Consider the following 9,822-nt stretch of genomic DNA (forward strand, 5'->3'; position numbering starts at 1 on the left):
AGGTCAATCGCAATACAGTCCATTTGACCTCCCGAATCCAAAATATCTGCTGTATCTTGCTGGAATCCTACAACTTGAGCTTCAGTGGAATAACCTTTCCTAAAACCGAACTGCCTTCTATCGAACCAGTTATTAATTTCACAAACATGCCTAATATAATCAGAAAGAATGCCTTCCCAAAGCTTACATGCAAAGCATGTCAAACTTACTGGCCTGTAATTTTCAGCTTTATGTCTATCACCCTTTCCTTTATACATAGAGGCTACTATAGCAACTCTCCATTCATTTGGTATAGCTCCTTCAAGCAAACAATCAAATAAGTACTTCCAATGCATTGTCTTTAGTACATCCCCAGAAATCTTAACAATTCCAGCCGCTTTTCTAGCTTTGAACTTTTGTATCTTATTTTAAATGTCATTGTTATCATATGTAAATGTTAATACTTCTTCAGCATTAGTCTCCTCCTCTAACTGCACTATCCATTATCCCTTTAACCAACAATCTTTACATACTGCTGACTGAATACTTCTGCCTTTTGAAGATCCTCACATATACACTCCCCTTGTTCATTAATTATTCCTGAAATGTCCTTCTTGGAACCTGTTTCTGCCTTACATGCCCTTCCATTTATCACTAAAATTTGTATGACTGCCAATTATGCTTGCCATCATGTTATCCTTAACTACCTTCTTTGCTACATTCAATTTCCTAGTAAGTTCCTTCAATTTGTCCTTACTTTCACAACCATTTCTAACTCTATTTCTTATAAATCTTCACCTCCTTCTTAGTCTCTTTATTTCTCTATTATAATAAGGTGGGACTTTACCATGCCTTACAGCCTTTAAAGATACAAACCTGTTTTCACATTCCTCAACAATTGCTTTAAACCCATCCCACAGTCTCTTTACATTTTTATTTACCGTTTTCCACCGATCATAGTTACTTTTTAGAAACTGCCTCATGCCTGCTTTATCAGCCGTTGCACTCTGTACAGTTTCCACCTTAGTATTGAGCAAGTTGGTACTGGCTATCAACTGCTCCCGTTGCTCCTTTGTAACAACCATTATATTCATAAAAAGTCGGACCCCATGACTAAGGTGACCTTAGCTGCTAATTTGCAACAACAACAACAACAACAACAACAACATTCCCTATTTTATCCTTAAATAGGATAAATGCAACTTAATTATATTCCATATATAACACATACAATGACATTTTACCTTTTACACAATGCTCATTTTACCCTTAAATTGTGAATGTTCTGAATATCGATCTGGTCATCCTACTATCCTAACACAAGACTTACCACTGTAGTAACCTGTAGACGACAGTCTGGCCTCACGTTGGGCGCCAGAAAAACTTTATATATTAACATCCCTATGCACACTCCTAGACCTGCTTCCGTGTTGACTTGAAGTCCACAATTGCCACGGCTGCCCCTGAAAAGAATATACTTACCGAAGTTTTGAGATCCATCTCAGTCGTGATCAGTCCACGTCGTCGATTAAGGGATGCATAAGGTATAACTCAACTAAGGATAGTTATCTAATTAAATAAAAAATCATGACACAGACTGATTTTGAAAAATTGTATATAAAATTTATTGATCATAATTAAAGAAAAATGAAGAAATGCAATTGATCCATAATTAGTGCATGTGATGCAAATTCAGACTCAAAATTTTACTATTACATTATCACACTGTCCAAGAGTATTGTTCATACAAAATAAGACTTGATATCACATCACTGATTAACTCTTAAGATAAATAATTTTACCGAGCTCGATAGCTGCAGTCGCTTAAGTGCGGCCAGTATCCAGTAATCGGGAGATAGTAGGTTCGAACCCCACTGTCGGCAGCCCTGAAAATGGTTTTCCGTGGTTTCCCATTTTCACACCAGGCAAATGCTGGGGTTGTAAATTAATTAAGGCCACGGCCGCTTACTTCTCACTCCCTGCCCTTCCCTGTCCTATCGTTGCCATAAGACCTATCTGTGTCGGCGCGACGTAAAGCAACTAGAATTTTTTAAAAATTAAATCGTGAAAATTTTATAATTACCAAATCTGTTACTTAAATTCATTAAATACTCTTGTAGATGTACACACTTGCATAGTAATGTGGTGATAGTGACCATGTATAAATGTAATAATAAGTGGAGAGTAATAATAATAATAATAATAATAATATAATAATATAATAATAATAATATAATAATATAATATATTATTATTATTATTATTATTATTATTATTATTATTATTATTATTATTATTATTATTATAATTGTACCGGCTGGTACACCTCTACGCCGCACATTTGAATTTCCGCATTAAAGTACTCCTCTACAGGAGAAACTCTGAACTTTAACAACGGTATCAACTTATAAGTTTTCTCAGAAGATGTCACTACCGTAAATTTTGTGATTACGAAGTTGTCAGTACTGTGTGGAGTTCAACTTGTTTTGTTTTCTAGTGATCTAGAAGTGTGGACATTCTCAGATAGATGTCTCTACAAAAGACTATGACCATGCACCCTGGTGCGAAGTGGAAGAACTTTATTTGAAGAAATTTTGTATTCATAAGTTTGCTCTTTACTAAATTTCGTTCTTTCATTTGTGGGTTGGCAATATTAATCTTTTCTTTCCGCCAGTTTTGAATTTAGCCAATCCAGAATTTCTGTAATTAATTTTTGACCAATCCTATCTTTCTTCTTCGATTTGGATGTGTAACTGTAAGCTACCTAATAAACGCCTGTGGGTGTGTCTTAATTATTCAGGAAAGGTCTCGAATCTTCCCCGAGAGTATAAAAACTGCTGATTTTCCTGTCTCTCAGCCACTCGAAGTACATCTAGCATTGTGTATGGAAGTGTAGCAGGAGGCGGGAAGCGCCTCTTTCTTCCGGCAGCAGCTCTTCAACAAGGTAATGGCCACTTAACCATCTTTATATCTTGCTATCTCAACAGTTTGACCCGCGGGGAAGGTCCGAAACCTCTATTACGTAACCTATCTTCAAACATACCGGGCGAGTTGGCCGTGCGCGTAGAGGCGCGCGGCTGTGAGCTTGCATCCGGGAGATAGTAGGTTCGAATCCCACTATCGGCAGCCCTGAAGATGGTTTTCCGTGGTTTCCCATTTTCACACCAGGCAAATGCTGGGGCTGTACCTTAATTAAGGCCACGGCCGCTTCCTTCCAAGTCCTAGGCCTTTCCCATCCCATCGTCGTCATAAGACCCATCTGTGTCGGTGCGACGTAAAACCCCTAACAAAAAAAAAAAATCTTCAAACATGTAAATTGCCGTCACTTTTGTAAAACTTCATATATATTTAACTGTAAAACGGTGATAGAGAGTGCTTTACCCTCTCGAGCTCCCCTTCATTTTGCCTTGAGTTGACTACGTTTTGGTAACCTTTTCTTCCTTAATGTATTAAATTTTCTTATTCGAGTCACCTCCATAGTTTGGGAATAGCCCCTGTTTCATCGGCCTAGTGCCTCTTAGGTTTTAAAAGATTTCATGTTGGAGTGCAAGAACTCGCCTCCATTCTACTTGGTGTCGCGGGCCATTAACTTAACCTATTATTTTTCTACTTAGGTCCATTAGGTTGGGTACAAGGTACCCCTGTTTCTTTGTAAGTGTGCCTTGAGGGCAGTCAATAGTAAAGTCCATTGTGGCCTTTGATAGACTTGAAATATTGAGAGCGGGTCATTTCTTTCTTGTATTTGGATATGTGCTTCTAGGAGGCCTGATAGTGCTAGGTGGGAGCAAGTGCTCCACGTAATGAGGGGATTAGTGCCCTTTGGTAATATGTGGTTGTGAGCTGAGTGCTCAGAAATTGTAAAAATTAGGGTTTGTGGCCCAGATTGTTAAAATATCTCTCTTGGCTTTCCTGGTATTGTACCTGATTTGACTTGTTGTTGCTTGTTAAAATCTCAACTTTTATGTGAAAATTGTTTTGCTATTTTTGGAAATATAATCTTTAATGCAATTTTAATCAATATCTCAGCTTTGTTGTTAGACCCATTCCAGCCCGCACCTTCTTTCACCTCTGCATTCCACGGGTAACCCCGCAACAACAACAACAACAACAACAACAACAACAATAATAATAATAATAATAATAATAATAATAATAATAATAATAATAATAATAATAATAATAATAATAATAATAAGTGCTAAAATTATCTACCAAACTCGATTAAATCAATAATAAAATTTCTCAGAAGTTACATAAAAATAAATAAATATCAGTCTAGCTCGAGCGGTCGAGGAGAGAGGTCGTGTAGAGTAGTGCGTGCGGTGAACATGGTTGGCATCAAGCAGTACCGGGCCGCTATTGGCAAATGGCAGGCGAAGAGGAAGAAGGAGAACAAGAATGGATTGGCGATAAGTAAGGACGGATTAAAAATGAGTGAAGCGGTGCTGGTAGTGGCAGTGATAGCGGTGCTACTGGTTATTGGGGGGGGGGGGGTGGAATTAAACCCAGGCCCAAATACCAGTGGAAAATATAACACAAAGGATTTGGCCGCACTCAGGGTGGTTGTGAGTGAAGTCATGCAGGAGAAATGCCAGTGGGAGAAAGTGCAGGAAATAAAGGACATGATGGAGGAGCAGAGAAAGGAGATAGGCAACATGAAGAAATGGCTGGAAACAAGGACGGAGGAATCAAGCAGAAGAGTTGATAATAATGAGAAAGAAATCGAGTTATTGAGAGGGGAAGCGAAATATTTGAAAGAGGAGATGATGAGGAGGAAGAAAGAAGGGGAGGAGTACAAGCAGGAGAGATGGAAGAAAGCCATATTTATATATGGAGTTGAGTAAGATGTGAGGGAGGACGAGATGGAACTGATAGACAAGGTGATCGAAGTTATACGTGATACAATGAAGATAAATTTCAGTAGTATCGACATAGACGATGTAGAGAGAATTGGTAAAACTAAAGGTTGGAGGCCAATTAGGGTAAAATTTTTATCTACCCTAATGGCAGAAATTGTGTTAGGTAACAGTAAGAATTTACAGGGACAGAAAATAAGGGTGAAAAGAGACATGGGAAGAGAAGGAAGTGAAAATATGAGGATCTTGAATAGGCACCTATAGAGAGCGAGGAACCAGGGGCTAAAGGCCAGAATAAGAGGTCTGAGGTTGGAGGTGACAAACGGGCGATGGGTTAGAGTACATTCAGTGACGAAGCTAAAGGAGATGGACGAAAACGAGAGGGTTGAGGGTGGTGAGATGACAAGGCAAGTTGGGAAGAAGAAAGAAGAAAAGAAGAGGAGGAGAGACGTGGCAGGAGAGGAGAGCATCTCAGAAGAGAATGGGCAGTGCAGCCAGGAGACAGAAGATCAAGATAGTGAAGTGGATGGTGGGAGTGAGCAACAAGGAACTGGGAGAGTAGAGTGTAGTGCTGCAGTGAGCAAGAAAGGACAAGAGAAGGTGGATTCAGAAGTCCAAAATAGTGAGGAGGTGAGTGGGGGTGAGCAGCAAGAATCGGTGAGAGCGGAGTGCAGTGGTGTAGTGAACAAGAAAGGATAAGAGGAGACAGATCGACAGGAAGGTAAAAAAATTATGAGTAAAGTCAGAAGTAGGAGCTTAAAAGACATATGGAGAAAAGTACGTAAAGGGATGGAAGATACAGAGGGTATGGAACGGTATAGGTTGGTTAAAGAAGGAGGAATGGAGATGAGGGATGAGAGGTCGATAACTACTAGAAGTAAGAATAGAGGGGGAGACCTAGAAGGGAGGGAGGGAGAGTTATAACTATAATGGAAAATAGGATGTGTGACTATTGAGGGACTAAGGAACAAATTAGGAAACAAGAAAGTTCGGGAAGTAATTGAAAGTTTTGATGTTGTGGCACTCTTGGAGACGTGGCTGGAAACAGGGAGGGAGATTTCATGGAAGGGGTTTGTGATAAAATATAAATATAGAAAAGAGAGGAATAAGGGACGAGCACGAGGAGGGATGATAATTCTAATTAGGGAAGAAATTAGTGAAAGAGTAGAGGATATAGAGACCGATATGTTGGAAACCATATGGTTGAGATTGAATATGGGAGGGGGTGAGGGAAGGAGGAAGAAAATAAATCTAGCTTTTGTTTACTGCCATCCTAGTAATTCAGCATATGCAAATAAATATTTTTTGAAGAGTTATTGGTAGATATTGGTAGGATAAGGGGAATGTTTTCAGGTGAAGAGGATATGTTGTTATTCGGGGATTGGAACGCGAGAATAGGGGAACAGAGCCCAGTATATAGTAGGGAGGATGGAATGTGTTTGTTGGAAAGTAGAAGGAGTGAGGACAAAATTACAAATAGTTATCGAGAGAAGCTCCTAGAGATGTGTGCTGCGGGAAATTTGTATATTCTGAATGGGTGGATGGAGGGTGACTGGACGGGAAAATTGACATATGTTACTGAGAAGGGTGGTAGTGTGATAGATATGGTTTTAAGTTCGGAAGGGATGATTGAGGAGGTTGTAAGAATGGAAATAAGAGACTGGATTGAATCAAACCATTTCCCGGTGAGGGTTATGCTGAAAGGGGGGGAAGAGAAGTGTACAATGAAGGAAGATGAGACAAATTATAAACGAGGGAGTGGTTATAATAAGTATAAATGGACAGAGAAGGTGGGCCGGGATTGGAATAGGGTAGTAAAAGAAGAGTTACAACTTCTGAAATATGGGTGGGAAGGGGCGTTAGAAGAGAATAATACTGATAAAGCTTTGGAATTGCTGCTACATCCAATAAAGATAATAGCGCAGAAGGCGAAAGCTAGAAAGGGAAATAAGAAAGAGGGAGAGGAATGGTTTAATAGGGAGTGTGAAGGAATGCGGAGGAAGGTGATGGACGTGTTAGGAGAATATAGAAGGAAAGGTGGGAGCCAAGAAAATGAGTTTTCTGTAGATTGAGGAAGGAGTATAAAAAGAAAATTTGTGAGACAAAAAAGACGTGGTTAGAGGAACAAATGGAAGCCATAAATAATGACTGCAAGACAAATAATTTTGAGAGAGTTTGGGACAAGATTAATAAAATTATTAAGGGTGGAAGGAATATAGAGAAAACGAGTATTGAGGAAGTGCAATGGGTCAGACACTTTGATGAATTACTAGGGAAAAAGGGGGATGAAAGTTGGAGAGGTTCGGGAGAAGAAGTAATTTGGAGGAATAGGAGAGTGGCAATTTATGACCTGGATAAAGAAATCACAAGGGAGGAAATCCTGAGAGTGATAAGCAGAGCCAGAGCGAAGTCGGCCGGGGGGTGTAATGGTATAAATAACAAGTTTTGGAAGGAAATTAGCAAAAATGAGATAATGATAAAGGGCATGGTTAAACTATTCAATAAGATATTTGAGGGAGGTAATTACCATAAGGAATGGGAAACAGGAATTATATGCCCTATATACAAGGGAAAGGGTAGTAGGAACAATGTGAACAGTTATAGAGGTATATCTCTGTTGGATTCTTTGAGTAAAATATATACTGGGGTGTTAGCGAACAGAATAAGCGGGTGGGCGGAAGAAAATGAAATTTTGACAGTTTACCAAGGGGGATTTAGGAAACAGAAAAGAACAATGGATAATATAATGATAGTAAAGACTATTCTAGAAAAGTATAAGAATATGGCTAGAAGTACGGTTTATGTAGCAGCAATAGATTTTGAGAAAGCTTTTGACAAGGTGAATAGAGAGCCCCTATTAGAGAAATTAGGCAGGCTAAGGATTTCGGAGAAGATGTTGAGGGCAGTGGAAGGAATATATAAGGTTGTCAGGTTTTGTGTAAAATTGGGAGAAGATAGACTGAGTGGACCCTTAGAGTCCAAGGTGGGTTTAAAACAAGGATGCAAGTTATCGCCAATACTGTTTATTTTATTTATCAACGATATTTTAGAGGGGTCTGGGGCAGAAAATTGGGCTGTGCGGTGATTAATGGTTTAGAGGTATCAGGACTGATATTTGCGGATGATGTGTTATTGATGACGATAAATTCCGGAGCGATGAAAGGGCCTTAAAGTCAGTGACGCTATTTGCGAGGAAATGGGGACTGAGAATTAATGGAAATAAGTCTAAAATATTAGTAGTCCAGGTGGACAAAAGAAGAAAGATAGAAGGTAATTGGGTAATTCATGGAGAAAGACTGGTACAGGTAAGGAAGTTGGAATATCTAGGAGTTATTTTTAATGATAAAGGAACGTGGAATGACCAGATCAAAAGGGTGAAATATAGAGGATTGGCAGCCTTAGCCTCAGTCAGAAATTTGCTAGCCAAATACCCGGGGATCAGTTATAAAACACTGAGGCTAGTGTTGAGGTCGGTAATTTTTGGGAGGGTATTATACGGCGCAGAATTTTGGGGGCTGGATGAGAAAAGAGAAGAACTAAGAAGGATTGTTAGTAGTTTTGCTAAGTTAGTAATGGGCTTACCGAGGTGTACAGCAAATGTAGGGGCGGAATTAATGTGTGGGGAGGATTTGGAATCAGAGGGTGTGAAAAGAATAGTTAGATACTGGATGAATGTAAAAAGACAGGAAGGTGGGAGGGTATTACAGGCAGCGTAAGAACAGCAATGTAAGAGCATGTATAGGGGTGGATGGTTAGAAAAAATAAAGGGTTATTTGGAGAGGATAGGATTAGGACACCTGTGGGGGGAGGTTTGGTCGAAGACAGAAGTGAGAGGGATGAAGATACTGGAAAGGAGAATTAGAGATATCCATAGGCAGAAATTATTGGGGGGAAAGCAGACTAAGAAACTCGCTGACTGTTTTGACGAAAATAGGGGAGATAGCAGGGTTGAATATTAGATACGTTGATAGGTCAAAACGGTATGGGATGATGTGGTGGCTTTTAGGTTTGCAAAGGAATACAGGGTGGCTACAGGCGAGGGATAAGACAAGGTGTGTACTTTGCGGAGATGTGAATGATGATTTTCACTTGCTAAGAGAATGTGAGGTAACGAGGGAGATAAGACATGGATTATTGAGTGCCGAGCATCGGGAAATATTGGGGAGAGGGGATGAGAACGCAATCCTGAGATGGATTATTAAACAAAGGGAAAAAGGGGGTGAATTGAACAGGTATTGATGTGCGACAAAAAAGGCCTGCGAGAGTAAAATGAAGGAGAGTGAGTTAGAGGGTAGGCAGGGGAATAGTTATGTATATAAGGGAAGGGGATAGTATGATAAAATTCTAATGGATTAGAGAATATAGGGGTCGAGTACTTAGTTATGTGGAGTTGGGTAATGATACGGGATTGCATGGTCTGTTTGTTTTAAAGTTGGCTGGAATGCAAGTGCTGAAATGCTGAGTGTTGTTGTTTGATTTATTGATTAGGTGTAGGTCAGGAACAATAATGTGACGCAAGTACAGAGCATAATAAGGACACTGGATGAGCATGTTTGAACATTGAGTGAGTGACTGCTACAGCTAATGACTGCTAGAAGAATACTATATTATTCTTATTATTATTATCCTTATTATTATTATTATTATTATTATTATTATTATTATTATTAATTATTTATTTTACTCTGCATGTGAACATGTATAGGGACGAAGTCGCCTGTTATGTTCAATAAATGTATGTATGTTTGTAAAATAAATAAATATATTAATATTATAAGTAATTAAAATTGCAATTAATTCCAAAAACTGCATAGTTAACTACTTTATAATGATTGATAACATGCCTCCATCATTATATTAGGCCTTCCAAAATAATAGGTAAATTATAGAGGTAATACACTAAAATAATAATAATAATAATAAGAATAAGAAGAAGAAGAAGAAGAAGAAGAAGAAGAAGAAGAAGAAGAAATAGCCACTGGTGTCC

This window comes from Anabrus simplex, chromosome 1 (assembly GCF_040414725.1).
Source record: "Anabrus simplex isolate iqAnaSimp1 chromosome 1, ASM4041472v1, whole genome shotgun sequence".
Lineage (NCBI taxonomy): Eukaryota > Metazoa > Arthropoda > Insecta > Orthoptera > Tettigoniidae > Anabrus > Anabrus simplex.